Source organism: Vulpes lagopus, chromosome 3 (assembly GCF_018345385.1).
Source record: "Vulpes lagopus strain Blue_001 chromosome 3, ASM1834538v1, whole genome shotgun sequence".
NCBI lineage: Eukaryota > Metazoa > Chordata > Mammalia > Carnivora > Canidae > Vulpes > Vulpes lagopus.
In genome coordinates, this window is record NC_054826.1 from 39873198 (window position 1) to 39896587 (window position 23390).

A 23390-nucleotide genomic window follows, 5' to 3' on the forward strand; every position below is an offset into this window, starting at 1 on the left:
ATAGGATGATCTGGGTGGGTCCTATGTAATCCAAGGGTCTGAAAAGATGGAAGAGGGAGACAGAAGAATCAGTGTTAAGTCAAACAACATGAGAAAGACTTGAGTGGCCATTACTGTTTTTGAAAATGGAAATTAACTACAAGTGAAGGAATGTAGGCAGCCCTTAAAAGAAGCAAAAGGCAAGAAAACAGCCCTTTGGACCTCCAGAATGAACACAGCCTGCCACATCTTGCCTTTAACCCACTGAGACCCATTTCAGACTTCTGATCTCCAGAAGTATAAAATAATAAATGTGTATTCTTTTAAGCCATCAAATTTGTGGTAGTTTGTCATAGCACAATAAGAAGCAAATACACTCATACATAAATATTTTCTAGGAATACGTTTTTCTTTCTACCTCTCCTTAAGGTTTCTAGACACATATTAAAATGAAAAATTTTGATTGTATAAACTCTAGAGCTTTATTGCTTCAGTTACTATTTATTTTCTTGTGGTATCTAACACCACCTGAAAAGATTATACTTGTTTATCGCTATTTCTATTGGTATAAGTTTTAAGAGCACAGGTGTTTAACTTGCTTTGTTCATTGGGTTCAGTGACTAGAACAGTGCCTATCACGTGTTGGCTGTTCCACACATATTTGTTAAGTGAATGGATGAATAAATGAATGAGTGATAGGTATTCAAAAGTAATGAATATTTAAGCAAATTAATAAATAATAGCTATCATTCTCATTTGCCTCAAAAAGTATATGAGTAAGAATAGATTCTGATTGTTTCCTGATGAATTTTACCTTAATTTACATTTCATATCATCATCTACCTTGCTTCAAAAGTGAATTTTGTTTTCCATTGATTTGCATATTCAGTATTTACATGTACTAAAACATAGTCACTAGGTATATCTCAGTTATTCACATTTCTTGTTATAGCCAACAAGCCCCCTAGGGAATTTTTTATGTCAATAGGATGGAAATGTATGTGATTAAGTTTCACATTGAAGAAAACAGTGACCATCTGATGAATGAGGATTTTCTATAGCTTATATTTTTCTTGTGGAATGTCTCCAATTTTAATAAGTTCTGAAATTTTGTACCTCTCCTGACTCATTAGTATCTCCTCGGAGATTATGTCTGAACCCTTGGAATATGCTGTTGCTAAGAATGTTCCTGTATGCCTGAGGCATTGGACCATGGTGTACCAGTTTGATCAGATAGTTTATCCTAATGATGTGATTTAGGTTAATACATGAGTTTGCTTTAGTTGGGCTAGAGTCTGAGTAGCTGAGGTCAGATGTGAAGTTGCTGAATGCCTACATGACTGACCCTCAATAAAAACTATGGAAACCAAGTGCCGGTGTGAGATTTCTTGGTTGACAATACTTTGTATATGTTGTCATACCTCATTGGTGAGAGGATTAAGTGCATCCCCATGTCACTTTTTTGGGATGGGAAGCTTTGAGTCTCATTTCTCCTAGACTTTACTCAATATGCCTTTTCCCTTTTCTGGTTTTAATCTCTATCTTTTCTCTGTAATAAATGATAAATATTAGAATAGCAGCTGTTATGAGTCTCATAAGTTCTTCCAGTGAATCATTGAGCCTGAGGGTGGTCTTGGTAACTTTCAACCCAATTCGTTAACTCATTTATCCCTATGACAGCCCTGTGAAGTTGATGTGATGTTTTATCCTTATTTTAAAGGTGATGAAGTAGAGACTCAGATAAATCATTTGGCCCAAGGTAAAACGTATATAAAGAATGGAGAATAAATAATGCAATTTCTTACTGCTTTCATGATAACTGTCAAATTTACAGAGTTTAATATAGTATGGAAAAAGACTAAAAAAAATTTATCTTGTCCAGGTTAGTTGTTCCTATCAATTTCATTATTACACTACTATAAACCTGAGATGTAGATTCAATTAGTTTATTACTATTTATGTGTAAAGGACATATGTGCCAAAGCATCTAGCCTACAGCTCAATAGATCCTTGATAAAATTCACATACAGACTATATTTTAAAATTTTCTCTTGTAAATTATTTAGCCATCAACTTCTCATCTTTCAATATTGGCAATTTTCACAGTGGCAAGTATTGGTCAATGTTTAGTAACACAAAACATTATAGAGGATTTAATGAGATTTTTGCAAGGGCAGGAGGAACAGATTTTAGACTAATCTTCTAGAAACATCACCAGAACAACACAACAGATTTTGCCCACCAAGAGAGCTTCTGTTTCTACCTAAAAGAGTAAGAAAATTGGGGTGCCTAGGTGGCTCAGTCAGTTAAGTGTCTACCTTCAGCTCAGGTCGTGATCCCAGGGTTCTGGGAGTCTGCTTCTCCTTCACCCTCTGTGCTTTCTCTCATTCTCTCTCTCTCTCTCGCTCTTTCAAAAAAATAAATAAAATCTTTTTAAAAAAGTCAGAAAATCAACAAGCTACCACCACATCTGATAGACTCATTGCATCAATCTGGGTTTGTTTTTTTGTTTTGTTTTGTTTTGTTTGTTTGTTTGTTTAGATTTATTTATTCATGAGAGACACAGAGAGAGAGAGGCAGAGACACAGGCAGAAGGGGAAGCAGGCTCCATGCAGGGAGCCCAATGTGGGACTCAATCCTGAGCCTGCAGAATCATGCCCTGGGCGGAAGGCAGATGCTCAACCACTGCCTTGTCAGGCATCCCTGTTTTGATTGGGAAATCAAGAGTCTGCCACCAGCAACATCAGTTTCCGTGTTCTAACTCTCGGTAGTAACAGTTAGGGTCTTGATACAAGAAGTCTTCTATAGATCCTTCAGGGAAAAAAAAAAAAAAAAGGAAATAAGGAAAATAGATGTTTCCAAAATTGTATTTGACAGGAGGAAAGTAAAGCAGCAAAATCATGGCCTCCATGTCATGGGGTTTCATCTCTACTTCCCAAATCTCGCATAACACTAATGATGTAAGAAACCAAATCAGATTGTAATCTGACTGCACTAAGGGCTCTGAATTCCCTAAGTATGGAGAAGTAAACCAGAGGCAAATGGGAATGAATATTGAATGAGCCAATTCAGAGTCTGCACTATAGCTCCCCTTCTTTACCTTTGAGGATTGGTCTCATTTTACTGGGAAGAAAGGATAGATAATTCCATGGTCAAAGAGTTAAATTCATGTATGTTAAGATTAATGAGATGCCTCACCCTCCATTAGAGTTGAAGCAAATTTCCCAACATTCTCCTGCTACATTTTGAACTATTCGGAACTATTTTCAGGAAATTATCTTCTTCCCTTACATTAATCCAAAACTCTAATTCAAATCTCATTTTAAGATCTTCCATGAAAACTTTTCTGACCATCCCAAGAAACAATGATATTTTTATTTGAGTTCTTAATTTCCCCCCAGTCTGTCGTACACTGTCATATACTTAAAATCCTTCACTTGTCCTAAAATCATCTCAGATATGGAAAGCTTGACTCTTTATTGAGATGACAAAATAAAAAGGGACCATGTGATTTCAGATCCCAGAGGTGCAGTTACTTAGATACTAGATTAATAACCAGTGTTAATTTATCTGGATAAGATAACACATTGTAGACATTATTCTAATTCCTCCATGGCAATGTACAGGTTAAATAGATACTTTAGGAATACAAAAATGGCTTTCTGCCAGAGCAGTGCAGAATATTCCCATTTATCTCCATAAGTCTGCTTAACCACTTAGCAATTTTCAACTTCCTAACAGAACCAGAAATTCAATTATTTACCTCAGATTTCTTTATCTCTTGTAAAGGCTAGAGAGTAAATAAAATCTACGTCTGCTTTGTTAATCACTTCATTTCTCTTTCCTCTAGCTGACATCTCTCTTCCCTGCCATTTCTTTGTGATACAAAATAAACATCGTTCATTATAATCATAATGTATGATAGCTGTAGACATTTTACAAACACAGAAATGTAGAATAGAGAAGAAAATCACCCATAATCCTGGGATAAGCTTTTTTAGCATGTAAATATACAGCTTCATCCTCTTAGTGTTTTATTATCCAATCAATGATATTCAAAATGTGCATATGATATCACATAAAATTATTTTAAATATATTTTTTTCTTAAATATGAAGAATTGAATGCTTCTTTTTAAATACTGAAAAAAATATTTTATTATTATTTTTTTTTATTTATTCATGAGAGATGCAGAGAGAGAGAGAGAGAGGCAGAGACACAGGAAGAGGGAAAAGCAGGCTCCATGCAGGGGGCCCGATGTGGGACTCGACACTGGGAGTTGATCCTGGGACTCGATCCTGGGACTCCAGGACCACGCCCTGGGCCAAAGGCAGGGGCTAAACCGCTGAGCGCCCAGGGATCGCCTAAACACTAAAAAATTTTTAAATTCTAGAAATCACTTTTTGAACAAAAAAGGTGCATTAAGATATTTAGCATGCTAGAATTTTTTTTACTCTATTTACAGGCATGTAGACTGCTTCTACTGTCATATATTGTGATTATCCTAATTGGTTTATTTAAGTCTCTATAGCTTGCTTGTTCAAATCAAATGTTACTAAGCCCCTATCAAATGTATGGACTGATAAAAAGGGAAGTTGTTTCTCTCAAACAAAATATTTGCATTTCACAACTACATCTATGTATTCTAAAGAAATATTTAGGCTATATTTTAATTTCTAAACTCTTCCTAAAAGGTTTAATTAGAGCAATGTTATTAGATGACTCAAGATTGATGCTTCTGAAATTAGGATTGAAGTTATTATTTCTCTTTCCTCTAGAGTTATCTTTATACCTGTGTCATTATTCCCTGCTATTCCACTTAATTCCAAGGGAGTGGGTGATGGTTGTCCACCTCTAAAAAACCATGACTATTATTTCTAACTTGGACACAAATCAGCCAGTATGAAACACTCAACAAAGGATTACTGTTGTAGTAATTATTGTTGTTATAATTTTTACACAAATGCTACTTAGAACATAGTCCTCAGTGCTATTAAAAGTTACAGCATCACAATATCTATTTAGTTTATGATCTTCTTACCTCTCAAAGTGTTGGCATACAATATTTGTGTTTTTTAAATGGCTGTATGATTTATTCCCTCCAAAATTTTAGTTTGAATAATTATCACTAACTTTGATGATTCCTCATGAAAGTTACGTATGTCCTATATGATGTAACTATTACTTTTCTCCCCTAAGGGAAATAAATGATGAATGTTTAGAGAATGATCTAAATTCCTAATTAAAAAAAAAAAAAAAAGTTAGCTCACTAGAGTCAGTGAAGGAGCTAAGGTAAAAGTTCAGGCCTTTTTTTCCAAAGCACTTTTGACTAAACAAAGAGCCTAAAATTTTGGCTAAATCCAAAATCAGGACTTGGATCATGACATAAATGGGAAGACAGTAATACAACAAATTTTGCACACTAACAGACAGACTCAGCAGAATAAAAAGAGGTCAAAGGCAAAAGGTTAGATTTTGGTTGGTGCTATTGCCATCCTGGGAGCAACACATGCATCCTGGTGTGGACTAGTCTCAAAAATCATTGGCAAACATCAAGCATCAGGAGTGGATTGTGTGAGGAGATAATCTATTATCAGCAAAGTACATTTTTTTCATTCCATCCACCTTTTATGGAAACACCATTTTTTAAATTTACCTTATTTTCTAAATAAAATTAACTTTTAAAACTTCAGCCTCCTGTGGTTTTATCAGAAAAAGAAACTTCTCTTTCCATTTCTTTATTTAAAAGTTAACAACTCTCTAGCCAGTAGATAAAGAAAAAGGGCTTTGCTTGTATTGATCAGAAGACTATCTAAGGCATTTCTCTTTTCTGTGAATCTACAAAGAAACAACAGCAGATGTTAAGATCACCAAGAAGGAAACAAATCATCTCTAAAGGATTATTCTCAACAAATGAAACCTAAAGCAGAAGATAGCAAATAGATGGCCATCTCTTTATATGTACATGCTATATATACATGCCAATAGAAACCTCTGAAGTAAAAGGTATTCAATTGTTTCCTCCCCCCTCCCCATACATGATACAGGGAAGGAAAAAGGGGAACAAGAATCACAGGGGATATACTGGTATCTTTGGAACTACTTTTCAAATTTATTGTTTTATTTGAATTGAATTTTCAATTGCCCTTAAAATTCAGTAATAAAATAAGGTTTATGTTCCTAATTTTTTCAAATAATTATATGTTAGGACAAGTGGTTAAAGTAATCTTTAACCCAATGTGGGGATGGAATTCATTACCCTGAAACCAATGGAGTCAGCCAGGCCCCCCAACATTAGGACAAGCCTTAGAATTACTAATTATTTATTTCAAGTTGGATAAGAAGAGATAATATTATATGAAACCATATGACTTCACAACAACTTATTAGTAAGTACTACTATTCTATCTTTTATTCAAATGAGAAAGGGAGATTACAAATAAATTATGTACCTTACCCAAAATCATACAGCTATTAAAGGGCAGAGATAGTATTTATGACAAACATGTTGGCATAAATTAATGTCAGGTTGATAATACACTTAAATGTCTGCCAGAAATTTATGTAAACCCTCTTTGAAGAAACATTCTTAAAGCCTTAAAATAAGGCTTCAAAGAAGTCTCACAGATAAAGCTTCCACAGAATATGAATTGACAGGGGATCTCTGGGTGGCTCAGCGGTTTGGCACCTGCCTTCGGTCCAGGGCGTGAATCTGGAGTCCTGGGATTGAGTCCCACATCGGGCTCCCTGCATGGAGCCTGCTTCTCCCTCTGCCTGTGTCTCTGCCTCTCTCTCTCTCTCTCTGTGTGTCTCTCTCTCTCATGAATAAATAAAAATAATAAAGAATATGAATTGACAAAAAAGGAACACAGGACATACATGTAAGCAAGGCATTATAATTGAGAGTTCAGGAAGTAAAACAAATAGCAAAACTGGGCAATTCAATATTTGATATTTGAATTTGTGGAAAACATACTAAAAATATTTTAGCATGCTTAAAGTTATTAAAAGGAATTTTAAAAGTTATTAAAAGTGCAGAGGAGAGAGTATTAAAATTCAGGAGGAAAATTTTCAAAGAATTAAATATTTGTTAAAATTTAACATTAAGATTGGGATAGGTTAAATCACATCTTTGCCATACACAAAGGACACATCAGTGAAATGGAAGACAGATCTGAAGAAATGATCCACAATTCAATATAAAGAGATAAAAGATGGTAACCATACATTATTTAAGTTGTATGAAGATGAGATAGAATTCATAATTAATGAAGGAAGGTAAGATTTTTAAAAAGCAATAATGGAGAAGATTCTAGATTTAGTGACAAATGTGCAATTATAAGTCCTGGATTGTCAATGAATCCCAAGCAGAAAAAAAAAACTTAAAAAATTCACACCTTGACATATTGCAGTGAATTTTTGCAGAACACAAACACATAGATTCTTTAAAAAACAAACAAATAAAAGCAGAATGAAGAGAGTTTGCCTCAAAAGTTTTTTTTTAAAAAAAAAGAGCAAAGGGAAACGATTTGGCTGACTTAACAATAGCAGTAATAAAACCAAAAGAGAGTGAAATAATATCTTTAAATTCCTGAGGAAATCAACTATCAGTATTCTATAAATAATTTAAGTAAACTATTTCAAGAATAAGGATAAATAAAGGTAATTTCCAATTACTAAAAACAGAGACTTTCCCATAAATATGTCCATAGTTGAATGAACTTCTTAAAAAACATACTTCAAAAGCAGTAATATGACAAAAAAAGAGGAAAAAAGTTCTGAAATAGAAGAAGCAAGAATAAGAAATGAAAATTTTAAAATGTTGAATTAATACAAACAAACATGGAGTGTGTAATTTGGTGCAGCAGACAAAGTAGTAATAGGGTGTGATTCAAGTCTAGATCTGACTCTGCCAGTACTTGTGATATGAGCAGAGAAAGGCAGAAATTGCTCAGTTTCTTCATTGTTCAGATGAATGCTTATAACTTCATATCCCCAGGATTGTCCCGAAGCTGAGAGAGACCATGGATATAATTTCACTTAAAATCTAGAGAAGGATACTGCAATTATTCAAATTAGCCATGATACTTTGGTCAACTTCTAAATGGAAAAAAAAATGACTTTGAACCTTTAAACAATTGCAATTCTATGAATAACCTTTAAACAAATTCTGTGTTAAGGGAAAGATACTTTTTGGTACTAAGGCATCTCAAAATGGAGTAATAAAATGAAAATTCTCAGCATTTTAACTTCAAGTAGTCCTAGAGAGTAACTTAGCAAAGAGGCTAAAGAAGAAAAGGAGCAAAAACATCAATAGAAATAATCAACATAAATTTTCATCTCTCATCAGAAAAGCACAATAATGTAAACTAAGATGTTACATCTTCCATTTTCTCCCTTTCTGGTTTAAACACATTTTGCACTTAAAACAGAATCACCACCGTATTGTAAAAAAATGAAAGTAATATTTCCATAGTTTGTAAATAGCTTCTTGGATATCCTGATATTCTTAACTAAATAGGCACACTGAGGCATCTGCTGTTGTTACTCACAAAGCATTCCATGGTAAGCTCATAAATTAGCAAGGATATTTCAACATAGAGAACTGGAGCATTGAACAAAAGCATCAGCAAACATCAAGCTGTATCAAGCCCACTGCCTGAAATATTTACAGTGAGGAGGTGGTTGTGTGTTTCTATTGGACTAAAATTGGAGATGAAGCTGAGTGCTTAGCTTTCTATTTTTTATTGTAAACCATACTATATGTGGTTGAGAATTGAAGCTTAAAATTAACATGTTTGAGGAAGATGGAAGGATATGACGTTTCAATACTTAACACTACAGAAACCTAGAATGTGTCAAAAATCACACGTTACTCTTACCATATGCTCTGTTTACATAATGTCAAGTGATCTATCAATTTTTCATATTTGAAATCACTTTTACCCCAGTAAGTTCTTAAAGGCAAAGAGAAAAAAAAAGGTGTTTATCTTTTAATTTTAATGAAATTGAAACTGCAATTAGACAATGTTTTAAAACCTTACACATGGATATATTTATTGCATCCTTATTTATAAGAGCAAAAAACAAAAACAAAAAAAATGACTTAAGTGTTCACAAAAGGATGTAATATATCAATACAATGAAATACAATGCAGTCGTTAAAAAGAGATAATCCTATATATTTCAATTTGTAATTAATAAGCTCTTAAGTGAAAAATATATCACAAAATAGTAATTATATGATAAATATACTCCCAAAACTGAATTGATATGATTTTGTGTGATTTTGGCAATTGTCTCCCAGTATACATTTACCTTTTCTTTGCAACAGTACCTAAATTTTACCTGGAGTAGAGGGAGAGGGAGAGACTTAAGACCTAAAGTGTATCCCACACTCTTTCCTACTTTCACTTGTATGAAGTGAAAACCTCCAAAGAATAGGGACAACCAGAGTGGAGCTCTAAATTGTAAAGAGGAAAACAATCCTGGACAATCCACTTGAGCCACTGGAGCAAGCCCCACCTGAAGTTAGTCTCTATCCTCCACATAGTGCCTGTCCATAGCCTGCTGGGAGAGAGTGGTGCCCATTTGTAGCTGAACAATGGTGGGAGTTCCATCTCCCTCCAGCCCCTTCTGTGTCATCATCCTGGCCTAGAGAGACACAACAGCCTCATACTATTTCCGTATGCCCACGCACCCCTGAAACTGTCAAAGGAGTTGGTAACGCTGGAAGGTTGTGAAAATCCTGACTTTCCACATCATCTTTTCTGACACCAATTGAGTGGAAGGAGAACTTGTATCCTGTTACCACTGTGTGGGGATCAAAGTCCAGGTCTCCCACGTAGTTTTTATGCCAATCAGAGTGAAACTCTGGTCTCCCAGCCCATCATCTATAACGCCCCCAGCTGGAAGGGATGCTTCATTACCATCCAGTAAGGACTAGTCTAGGCTCTCTCTCAGTCTTCACAAACAGCAACCAAAACAGGGCTGCAGATTTTTTTTGTGATGTTTCTCTGAAATAGGGAGATTGTTGTCTAATCATTCTCTGTGTTTCTAGACTGCCCTTTCTCTAGTTTTGACTGGGAATAACAGACTTTTCTTGGGATTTTTTTTTTTTTTTTTTTTGCTTCATCCATTGGCATTTTGGATTGCTGCTTTTTTTTTTTTTTAAGATTTTATATTATTTATTCATGAGACAGAGAGAGAGAGAGAGAGAGAGAGAGAGAGGCAGAGACATAGGCAGAGGGAGAAGCAGGCTCCATGCAGGGAGCCGGACATGGGACTCCATCCCGGGTCTCCAGGATCACGCCCTAAGCTGAAGGCGGCACTAAACTGCTGCACCACCAGGGATGCCCGGGTTGCTGGCTTTTGAAGCACCCACTTTGATCTACAAAGCAAAAGAAAATTAGCAAAATTGCAGTTCCATGCACCCAAGATTCCTAGTTGGTCACCCTTCTTTCTGCCATTCAAAGTCTTCTAACTTTGTTTTATATATAATTTCCAGTGTTTTTAACTCTCCTTAGCCAAAGGAACTGTACTCAAGGAGCACATGCAGTCAGGCACTGCATGTAAGGAGACTCATTCACCCCTAGGCTTGCCTTAAATGCACCGATACTTAGAGGTCTCTCTGATCCCAAGATGGGATGAAATTTGCAGGGGGCCTAGCGGGTGTGAGCATATTTTACATGTGGGAGGAAATTGGATGATTTGGACCAGAGGTTAGATTGTGGTAACCAGCATTCCAAATGACTACCAAACTGTGGTGTCCCTTTTGTTTTTCCTCATTCCCCCTCTCTCAGATCCCACTCCCTGGGAGAAACTATGTCAGTGAGCCTTATGGAAAGCCCTGCATGCTGAGGAGATAAAGACTCCTGCCAATGGCCAGGTGAGTGAACTTTGGGCTCTTCCAGATATTTCAGAGAGACTGGAGGCTCAGTTAACAGATTAATAGCCATCTCATAAGAGATACTGAGCCAGAAGTCCCCAGCTAGGTTGGTCCCAGATTTCTGTCCCAAGAAATTGTGTGAAATTGTTTTCACTTGCTAAATTTTAGGTAATTGGTTACACAGCAATAGAATTCATACACCAAACCTTCTCAGTTTATGTAACCAGAATAGTCTACAAAGAAGAATGCATGACTTTTATCCATATACTAATTTCTATAATATTATTCTTATGAATTTTTTCAAGATGGATTTGTAAATCAACTTCCCAAACTGTCATTACATATGTAAATATGGTTGCTTCCTGAGCAAAAGCCTGATTTGCCTAATCTGGTGGCAGTATTCTTTGGGTAGTACATATAGTTATAGCAAAAGTCTCTGTAGTATTATAATCTGCATGCCAAACAGCTCTATGCTTTTGGTTGGCCTTTGGGGGAATTGGTGACTGACCAGATTTGGAGATGTTCTTTCAACTCACTGTTGCCATGCAACACAGAGCATGGATTTTAGCTTTTATTTTCTTATATTTTTATTCGTTAACTCTCAATTGTCATGGTAAGCTCAACAGAAATCAGATAACCTTAGATGTAGGTGTTTGACTACCTTTCTTGACAATAATTTGGGGTTCATGTAAGATGACCATTTTAAAGTAGCCCCTGTTGGATAACGAGGTGATATAAATGAGGTTTTTTTGAAACACATCTGGGGTATGCAGCATGCAGTTACATTGTGACTTGATTTCTGCACGTTTTCCTTTTTTTTTTTTTCCCTCTTTATTTTCCTATCATAGCAGTACCAGGGCATATTACATTGCATAATTTATAAATAATTCTGGTATCTTTAGAGAGTTTTAGAACAAGGTAGGGTTGTTTTCTTCCTTTTGCTTTAGAAGGGAGCAAAGATTGTTATTGTTATGCCTCATGCACTTTTATTAAAACAGAAACTAAACTAAATTATCTTTCTGGCAGATATGTCAACAGACTCTTTTAATGTTCTGCTTGTCTGCATTTGTTTTATGGATACACACTGCCCTCTGTAAAGATGTGATGATTATGTTTCTAGGGACAGAGGAATGGAAGCACTCTGTGTGTACATAGCAAGAAACTACTTCTTTAATTAAGCACTCTACCACATATTTAACAAGGGAATGGATCGTCAGATATTTATTGATTTTGTTCCTATTTGTGCTTCTGTTTTTGCATGCCTTTTTTATAGCATCCCTTCTCTTTCTTCTTTGTGTCTTTCTCCATGTCTCTCTTTCATGGCATTTGTGTTCAGAATACACATGAATTGATCTTATAAATCATTTAACATTTTTTGCCTGATAGCTTTCCTACGTATTGTGTATTCACTTGTGTGACATTGTTACGTTTTACGATTATAGACCAAAAAGCACCTGTTCAGTTTGGCTTCCAGAAACCAGAAGGGGCAGTCATTCTATATATTAGAAATAAGAAATGTGGTACTTGATTTTATATATGTGTGTGTATACATAAATGTGTATACATTCATATATACATTAAAATATATATATATAACTATTATATTACTATTAATGTTTATTATTAAAAAACCCCTTTGTACCACTAGGACAAATGTCTTTCTCTCCTTTTCACTTCTGAACTCTATTAGGAAACATAGCTGTCTTTATTTCTGTTGCATATAGTATTCAATATGGAAAGTTGGCATGTGGATGTCAAAAAACTTAAAGCATTCTGATACAGTATGGATTTTTCTCCTCCTTTCAAAGTAGTACTGAGAAATGATAGTCCTCACAGAGGAGAAATAAGGCTCCTAGTCAGAGTAGATTTCAGGATAATGTTCACAGTTCTCATCCCAATGAGAACTTTTCCTTGTCTGACATTCCTTTCAGACATTTTCCAAATCAAATAAAACTGACCATGACAAAACACATATTAATAGCCAAGTCTATTCTGTAAGTCATCTTCATGTTTTATTTTTAACTTCCAATTCATTGTAAATGATTGAATTAGGAAATACATTTTTAAAATAATTCGTAGCAAGACAAAATACTAAGAAAAATATGGAAAATACAAGCCTGTTGATCAGGTGTTTAGATGTCAAGGCAATGTCAAATTTATCTTAAAGTTCATAGACATGGTCTCTCAAATTTTGTATTTATTGCAACCTCTTAACAAAGAGTTGATGGAGTGGCATTGGTTCACAGGAGACACTCTGAATAGTGTGGTTATAAATGATCTAAAGAGATGATGCAGCTGAAGCCTCAAGTCATTTTTTAACAAGGACAGGTTTTTTCAACTTGTATCATAGCCCAATATACTTGATGGATGGGACATGCTCCCAGGAGAACCATCAGCTTACTACGGTCAGGAAAAGTAGGATCTTTTAGAAATGTGTAAAGTCTGAAAAAGTTTCCCATATAATTCTGTTGAATTTTTCCTTGCCCTTAGAATCACTGCAGTAAGAAATTTAGTAAGGAACCAACTTATCATACATAGTTACTGAGGTTCTATTCCGTATTAGGCCTTACATCATACTTAAAAATACAAAGATATATGAGACAGAGACTTCAGTGCCAGGGTGAAATGAAAGAGTGGAGATACCACTGGGACTCATGCAAAGATAACTAATAACACAACTATATAAGAAAAGGTATTTTGGATATGAAGAGAATAAATGGGTTGAATACAGTGAAAGAGATTTAAATATCAGTAATACCATTTTCTAGAATTTTTAATTTAGGCTTTTAGTCTCAAATTTGCAGGGTGGTTATGAGAATAACGATGGCTTTATTAAGTTTCAAACAAAAGTAAACATTGGGGGAGGGGAGATGTAGCATGAATACATCCCTTAGATAAAAAAAAAAAATACATTATTTCATGTTATTCCCCAGATACATAGCACCTAACCTTATTTCTAAGGACTTGCGCCATACATCAAAATTGATAGAGGAAAATGTCAAAATAGCAATAATCAGTAGGGATAAACATGTGAGTTGTATAGTCTAAAGCTAGTGGTACAGAGCAGGCCACATATGTTCAATCAATCCCTATGCCTAATTTTATTTAAAATTTTTCCTAGCAATATTAACTTATTGGGATACATTAATTTTATATCCATACAGCCTGGTACATTGTTAAAGCTGTGTCTACCATTCTATAAATACCTTTCAGATGATGGGTTACTTCTTCAGTTTTCATTTATAAAATTTTAACATAAAAGTTCTTTTAAGCAATATATAGCCTTGCTCAGGGTATATCATTGTTAATATAACCTCGATTAAAACAACTCTGGGAGAAAAAAAATGTAAGAGGATATCAGCTACTTGCAGTTTAAGGTAAAACATCAAAAGTTTAATGAAGTCAATAATAAATATACTTGACTTTTTTTAAAGGCATGCATATAGTCCAAATGCTTTAAAAGCCCATTCTACCTGCATTTCAAAAGAAAAAGAATTTAAAATTTTAGGGACTATAATAAGGAAAGGAGATTTCTGTTCTTACTCCTAAGATTCTGAGTATTTCCCGCATATTTTAAATAATACACATTATTCAAACTACTGAAGATTCATCAGGGAACCAGCTATTGGATATTGACCTATGTTTGACACAGCCGCTCATTCTGTTTGGTTCACAGTGAAGCAATACTGTGTTATCTAATAAATAATTAGACCACACCCAGGTAAAAATAGTTTTTTCAAAAAAAAGTTTATTTCAAAGCTTAGAGTTTTGAAACTTTAGGAAATTAATGACTTGGGCTAAGCTATCATTACATTCACCTGCAGCCTCTATTATCTCTGTAAAATAAGCTCTCGCTTTTGCTCATGTGGAAGTATGACCTTTTCTCAAACACAAAACATAAAACTCAATTTGTACCTGCCTACCAGTAACCATGTATATGATGGCTAGACCAAAGTATAAGAACTTCAGAAACTATCAAAGATACTTTGCCATGAGAGTCAAACTCTAAGAAAAGAAGGGAGTATTTATGAGAAGTCAAAGAGAGTTGGAGAATTTCTTTAAGTCTGAGATGACAGATTACTAACTAGTAGATGTTTGAACTCTAGTTAGGAGACTACTTTTAACACTTAACTAATTTCTAGATGTACCATGACAATTTCTCAACCACAAATATAAACTGATGTGTAAGTTTCATGTTTGCTGAGCCCACCTCATCATATGGAATTTCAACAGTTAATTATAAACTGTAGTCTTTTCCCAAACTCTTCCTTTGAATACCTCCCATACATCAAATCATTTAATGGGACCCAGATATTTGAAAAATTAAAATATAAAATAAAAAACAACTATTTACCCAAGTTTTCTTAAGCTACTTAAAATATGCCTCATGGGCAGCCCCGGTGGCTCAGCGGTTTAGCGCCACATTCGGCCCCGGGCTTGATCCTGGAGACCTGGGATCACATCCCGAGTTGGGCTCCCTGCATGGAGCCTGCTTCTCTCTCTCTCTCTCTCTCTCTCTCTCTCTCTCTCTCTCCATCTCTCATGAATAAATAAATAAAATATTTTTTAAAAAATATGCCTCACAACTATCACCTAAAATACACCGTGATCCCACAACCCACCCTCTTATAGATATAGCACTTAACACACTGTTGTATGTATTGTTAAAGTACTTTCATATATTTCAAGAATGGAAGGGACAGAAAGGAATTTTTAAAAGGAGGGATATAGGATAGACTATAAGGAAACAAAGACTAAATAAGGAGGGAAATAGGAAACAGAAGCAAAGGAGGGCAAAGAAAAAACAAAAAGTCAAACTGAAACTTAAAACCAAAAAAATGTAAGTTAGACAATTAATATTACCCAATACTTTACACAGGAAGAGGATAGTGCCTCTTTTCACCCCCTAGACTATAAAATTTTTTTTGGAGTATGGACTAGAGATCTAAAAAGGGTTTTATGTTTGTAATGTAAACTAATTAGACCTGAGCTAAACATATCTTAAATAAAAGACCCCAAATAACTGCACTGTTTCTAAGCAAATTAATTCAAGCATATTTACAAGGAAGCAAAAATATCCAACACCAACAGGGTAAAATTTGCATAATCTGGCACTTGGCTGAAAATAGCCACGCATTCCAAGAAGTAGGAAAATGATTCACATAATAAGAAGGAAAAAAATCAAAACCCATCTGAAATTGACAGTGATGTTAGAAGTAAAGACAAATTTATAAGTTATTATAACTATTTCCATATAGTTAACTATTTCCATAAAAGGTTAAGTAGGAAAATGGGAAATATTTTTAAAGGCCCAAATTGTATTTCTAGAAATAAAAACCATTTATATGTGAGATGAAAAATACATGGTATTGGACTATTGGCAGATTAGACATTGTAGAAGGTCAATGAATTTGAAGACATAGCAATAGAGACAAACTGCAATACAAAGAGAAAACAGAATTTTAAGGAATAGGAACTGGATCAGTGAGCAGTGAAGCAACCTCAAAAGGCCTAATATATTTGTAATTGGGGTTTCCAAAGGAAACAAATGAGGAGGCAAAACATACTTGAAAATATAATGGCCCCACATTTTCCAAAAAGCTCAACAAATCTCAAGCCTAAGAAACATAAAGAGCACACCAAGGGACTTCATAAACAAATTCTTCAAAACAGTGTTAACAAAATTTCTATGTAGTGGAGCATTTTTTAAAGAAAGAAAGCAATTAAGTACAGAGAGAAAAAAGAATAGACTTCTTATACTCAGTGTATACTCAGTAGAATGATACATTTAATGTACTGATGCAATGTATCTCTTGACTTAGAATTTTATACACAATGAAATACGTTTCAAAAATAAAGACTTTATCAAACTTACAAACAGTGAATTCATGAGGAGTAAACCAGGCTTACAAGAAACATTAAAGGAAGCCCTTCAGGCAAAAGAAAAATTATACTAAATAGAAATATAGATAACAAAAAAACATAAAAACACTGAAAATAATAACTACAAAAATATATACAATTTATTTTGATATTATTTAAAACTCTTTAAAAGTAAAATTTTAAACAAAATAATCACAATGCAGTTTGTAAAATGATTGACAATAATAACAAAATCTGAAAGGGAGAAGTGGAAGTATATTATTGGGGGATTCTTGTACCATGTAATATATATTATCATTTGAAGATAAACTGTAATAAGATCTAATATACACTATAAATCCAAAAACAACTACTAAATAACAAAACAAATAATTGTAGCTAATAATCAACAATTGAGATAAAAGGGATAAGTTAAAAATATATTTAAACCCAAAAGAAGGCAGAAAAAAGTAAAATGGGAACAAAGAACATATGAGACATACAGAAAACAAATAACAAGAAGATCAACTTAAGCTTAACCATATCAATAATCACATTAAATATAAGTGGTTTAAATATCCCAATTAAAACTAAAAGCCTAACAAATTAGAGAGATTCAATTATGTGCGGCCTGTAAGCAACACATTTTAAGTGTAGACATAAATTATTTAAAACTAAAAGGTTAAAAAAAAAGATGTAGCATGGTAAAACTAAATGAAGTTAGAAATATTTTCATTACTATCATTATTAAGTATACTTCAGAGCATAGTACCAGATATAAAGATCATTTTATAATAATAAAGGAGTCAATTTGTCTTAACATCCTAAAAATGTCTGCACCTAATAACAGAGCTTCAAAATACACGAACAAAAAATTTCAAGGAGAAAAAAAGAAACAAGTTTGTAATTATAGTAAAAGATTTCAATACCCCTCTCAATGGCAGAACAAACATACAAAAATTCATAAAAGATATTATTTGAGGGAACTGGGTGGCTCAGTGGTTGAGTGTCTGCCTTCAGCTCAGGGCATGATCCTGGGGTCCTGGGATCGAGTCCCCACATTGGGCTCCCTGTGGGGACCTGCTCTTCCCTCTGCCTATGTCTCTGCCTCTCTCTCTCTGTGTCTGTCATGAATAAATAAAATCTTTAAAAAAAGATATTATTTGAAAACGCTTAACAAATACAGGTTGAAGGAAATAACAGCCTACTTGTAAATCCTAAACATTGCATTTGAGAGCATGGATAGCAAACTTTATTTATTTGAGTGCCTTTCTAGTTTGGAGAAAAGAGAATACACTGTTAACTTATTGCTCCTGCAATGTAAATCTCATTGCAGAAAAAAAAATGTATATCACATGCTATAATAAAAATAGTAACTAAAGAAAACAGTGATAATTTGAGCAAAGACTTTTACAAGATAAAATATTATAAAACTTCACACTTCTCATTTCCTATCCTACTTTTCCTAGATGTTTTCAAGTTCTTTTACCTTACTTGGTCTACAGAGAAAATAAATTACACATTTAAGGTCACACAATAAAGTATATACTAGTACTGAGACTTTTACCCTGGTTTCCAAAGTTCTATTCCTTCCCTCACCCTCCCCCCATCATCCATGCCAAGCCTTGTATGTTTCTATAAGTCAATCTGTACAAGCCATATTTTTGTAATGTGGCACAAAAGAGTATTCTAGGGGTAATTTCCTAAAGCATTCACCTAGAAAAATGCAAGGTTTACAATTTGTGGTTTTCTTAACAATAAGTTTGTGGATTTGCATGTTTGCATGTTTGTGTGTGTGTGTGTTTATGTCTTTGCAGAGACAATCTCTGAAAACAGTGGCAAAATCTCCTAACAATGCCAACCTCTTTTATTATATTTGGGTACTGATATAAGTTTGCAACTTTTTTTGTCACTTGACCTTTAGAAATGAGTCAATGCTATATTTAATTCCATACTCCAATAAACAACCCAAGAAGTCAATGCCAAATTAAATGTAAAACATTCTGAAATTAGGGGTTTCTGCTTTGAGAAAACAGTAAAGTTAAGCAATGTGATGTGTGTAATTGGGTTTGCAATTTAAGTTTTGTTTTTGTGATTTTTGAAAGAAACTGTAGACACTAAAAAATTAAACCTACAAAAGTTAACACGAGAAATAAAACCTCCCTTGCCCTGTCCTCGATTTCCCAGTGTCTGTGTGGAGGGGCAAAAACAATTTATCTAAGCCTCAATTTTCAGATATAATACTGAGATAATAATCCCTAATTATTTAATAACAGTAAGTGGTAATTAACATTATGGTAAAATAAAAGAAAAAAATCCTCATGTCTCTGATGCTTAATGTTCTTCTATTTCCTCTGAGCTACTTATCTTCACCATTTGGGCTAGTTCAATTGTGTTATGTTAATTAATCATAGTGATTATCACTGCTTAGTACATTTATATAATCCTTGCCATCTTCTGTTATCTATCAGAGTACTATTATTATCTCATTTAATTTATCACATCACATAAAGTATAGAAAGCTTACAAGAATACATTGCCTTACTTTTGGGTTATTTTGTCATATCTACACAATTTATAAACCTTTCATATTTATCTTATATTATTTGCTTTAAACAGCCATAATATTTTAAAGAAATCAAATATAGTCAGTTATATTTTTAGCTCTAGAATTTCTATATGTTTTTTTTATAGTTTCTGTGTCTTTACTGATATTCTTCCTCTGTAATTGTATACATATTTTCCTTTAAATATTCATTTGTAGAATTTATTGTCAAGTCCTTATCTTTTAATTGTAACCTGTGATTATCTCAGTTATTTTCTATTAAATGTTTATTTCCTTGAGTAGGATCACATATTTCTGTATTTTCACAGTCCAGCGATTTATTATATATTGGATTTTATAAATGTTAGATCTTAGAAAATCTAGATTATGTTAAACCCCTTCTAAGATTTGTTTTTATAGACAGTTTACTTAGTTGTACTCAAATTTTAATTCCTAACTCCTCTGAAGTGGTAAACTACTGAAAACCCTGTCTAATTCTTTCAGCTCTTAGCTGCTACATTTTGACCATGGCCTCTAGGGTCTCACCTCTACATGCATAGTTTAGTACTAATTCAATATTTGGGGTAAATTAAATGTAATTTTTAAAATATTAGTTCTTTTGTCACTCTTCTTCCCATACCTGGCCCCTAACTTGCTGGCTCTCCTTTCAATTCCAATACTTTCCAACCTCAAGCCAATAAGCGACATCTTTTTACTACCCTAACAGGACTGAGAATTGCAGTTCATCCTTTCAGATATATCTTCCTCTAATTTCTCCCAACTTTTGGTTACTTTTTAGTACTTTCATTTAGCTGGTCATATATTTTGTTGAGATTTTCTAACCATTTTTTTCTGCTGTAAGTTTGACCAAGCTTCTCTATTTTCAGAAAGCAGAAAAGTTAACCCTTCCATTCCTAGAAGCCAGAAGTTTATCTCATTTATTTAAAATTAAAATGAAATCAATCTTTTCCAACTCTCTTATGTGACTTGCTGTGTATGTAACTATGGATTATGAGTTCCTTTATGTCTTATTTATATTTTTGTGTGTGATGTTAATTTTTTACAAGGTACAGAGTATATTAATGTTTATGAAATGTATATATTGTTGTCATGGTTTTATGATTACTCAATCACCTTTCCAAGAGGATAGTTAACCATTCCCTGTTACACTCGGACATTTTTCCAATGTCAGAGATATGGATTTTGTTGTTGTTCATTAAAATTTTTTTAGAAACAACATGATCAAAACAAGACCCTTTGAGTAGATTTTGGTTTCTAGTGAAAATAGAGATTTTCATATTGTCCACTCGTGTTAAGTCAGATTGCTTCTTTTATTCTTGGCTATAAAGTTAGTGTTAATTTAGATATATCTAAGTTTTTAGTTAGATCCCAGACTTTTAGCAGTTCCAAAGGGAGAGAAAAAGTAAGAAATAAAGATGGAAATAAGTTTTTAAATAGCAGCTGTATGAAAATAATTGAAATACAGAAAAAATTGCCTGCTTTAATTATTGATAGTAATTCCATCATTTTCTCATTTTTGTACTCTTCAAAAATTCTCAATTGAGGTAATCTTTCATTAGAGCAAAAATACAAAATCAATGTGTGCACATTTTAAAACATAATGCTTACTTAATGTTTCTAGTTGTGAATTTGGGTAAGTTTTTACTGTATATATTTGCAATGTTAGTCAAAAGATTATATGAACCCAGGAAAAGGTCAGTTAGGTTTCCCACAAAATCTTCATTAATTTTCATATATACTATTCACAAATACAAACGTATTTCAGTGAAGCCATTCTGTTATCCATGACCACAAGAAATTGAAGATATTACTGTAGTAAATGAGAAGACATATGAGTTTTAATTCAGAAATATGATGAATTTATTACATATTCTTCAAATACCTTTGCTTTATATCATTTTTACTATTAAATATACTCATTTCTAGAGTGAGAATTTCAGCACACGTTTTAATGTGTGCCTATGGAATAATAGGTGATGATAAAATGATTTACAGTGAAGGAATTTTAGATTGTAATTAAGAAAAGTTGTTGTTTTGTAATTTCACAATTAGTTGAGGAGACAGTTCTATAATTGCAGTGTTCAGAAGATAAAGAGACACTTTATCAGGGAGGAAGAAAATGTTGTTTACCACAAAACAGTTATCTTAGAGGAAAATTAAATATGATAAAAATTCAATTTCCCCTGATGAAACTTATCAGAAATTCACTGATAACTGCTTGTAGTGGCAGTAGAGATATAAAGAGTTTAAGAATTTTGGCATAGGCAATATACTGCAAGACATGAGACTGGGGTATAGTTTTGTGAAATGAACTTCTTTTTTTTTTTTTTACATTCAAATGAAAATAATTTATTAGTGTACTTATTTTGTTGAGTAGTTCATGAGGGGAAGTGTTACACAAGAAGAACATGATATAAATTTTGAAGTCGGAGAAATGAATTACCAAACATCAAACTTAGCAGTTCACTGTAGCTCTGTAGGACCTCTTTTCTATCTAAAATAACAAAGTCAATTAATTGAGAATTAGCTGAAATAATATACAGGATACATTTTTTAAATTGTTTGCAATCCTTTAGTTATTCATTCCCCTTTCTATGCTAGTCATAGACAAGTGTTTTACAATCATTAACTCAGTTTTTATAACACCTCTGTCACAAAAGTTTTATTAAGATTCCTATTTTCTGAGTAAAGATACAAAAGTTTGGAAACAAAACCTTCCCGAAGTGTCACAAGGCATTAGTGAAAAAAGCCACAGTACAATCACCACTCTCTGGAGCAGAGATGCTTAATCACTATCCCATACATCTGAGTAAAAGTGCTTTATCTGGTAGTAGCATGAGGAATAAATAAAAAAATTAATTGAAACATGGGTTAAAATGGAGAAACACAAATTTTTTTTTAACATTCTTAAACCTAAAATATACACATGTACACTTTGCCAATCTTTTAGAGTTATGAATCATTCAAAACACAAGGATATTATTCATCTACAGTTTTTGGTTTTGATTCTTTTTTTCTTTTTTCTTTTTTTTTCTTTTTTTATTATTTTTTTTTATTGGTGTTTAATTTACCAACATACAGAAAAACACCCAGTGCTCATCCTGTCAAGTGTCCACCTCAGTGCCCGTCACCCATTCCCCTCCAACACCCGCCCTCCTCCCCTTCCACCACCCCTAGTTCGTTTCCCCGAGTTAGGAGTCTTTATGTTCTGTCTCCCTTCCTGATATTTCCCAACATTTCTTTTCCCTTCCTTTATATTCCCTTTCACTATTATTCATATTCCCCAAATGAATGAGAACATACACTGTTTGTCCTTCTCCGATTGACTTATTTCACTCAGCATAATACCCTCCAGTTCCATCCACGTTGAAGCAAATGGTGGGTATTTGTCATTTCTAATGGCTGAGTAATATTCCATTGTATACATAAACCACATCTTCTTTATCCATTCATCTTTCGATGGACACCGAGGCTCCTTCCACAGTTTGGCTATTGTGGCCATTGCTGATAGAAACATCGGGGTGCAGGTGTCCCGACGTTTCATTGCATCTGAATCTTTGGGGTAAATCCCCAACAGTGCAATTGCTGGGTCGTAGAAATGAACTTCTAAGAAAGAACAAGTTGTTATAAAGAATCATGGGCCCTCCTTTTTTTTTAATGGCTTTAAAAAAATTTTTATAAGATTTTATTTATTTATTCACGAGAGACACAGAGAGAGAGAGAGAGAGAGAGGCAGAGACACAGGCAGAAGGAGAAGCAGGCTCCATGCAGGGAGCCCCACACGGGACTTGATCCCAGGTTGCCAGGATCAGGCCTTGGGCTGAAGACAGCGCTAAACCGCTGAGCCACCTGGGCTGCCCATCATCAGTCCTCCTAATACTGACAGTAAAATTCTGCAAGTACTATAAACAAAGTTTAAATATTGAGGAATGTACCAAATACCAAATGTATCAAATACCAAATGATCTATAAACCAGTTTTGGTTTATTGAAACTGGTACCTTTTTCACAAAGAAAAAAAAACGGCCCTGGAGGATACACTTCAGTTCTTTTGGGTTGTTCCAAGCAGTGTCTTCTCACTACTCTTCAATTATGT